Source organism: Eimeria tenella, genomic scaffold (assembly GCF_000499545.2).
Source record: "Eimeria tenella Houghton genomic scaffold, Eth_scaff1775, whole genome shotgun sequence".
Classification (NCBI taxonomy): Eukaryota; Apicomplexa; class Conoidasida; order Eucoccidiorida; family Eimeriidae; genus Eimeria; species Eimeria tenella.
The window spans coordinates 1-247 of record NW_013541604.1 but is presented as its reverse complement, the minus strand read 5'-3'; positions in this window follow the sequence as shown (position 1 = coordinate 247).

The window sequence follows — 247 nt, the reverse complement described above, 5'->3', positions numbered from 1 at the left end:
CCGCTGCTGCTGCTGCTGCTGCTGCTGCTGCATCCCCAGCCGCAGCAGCAGCAGCAGCAGCATCATCCGTTGCTGCTGCTTGCTCTGTGCTGCTGCTGCTGCTTCCCGCATTAGCCTGTCTGCCGGAACTCCCCCGCGTCTGTGGGGCCCTCCTGCTGTTCTCCGCTGCTGCTGCTGCGGCGCTTTCGCTGCTGCTGCCCCCCCACCGCCGCCGCCGCTGCTGCTGCTGCTGCTGCTGCTGCTGCTG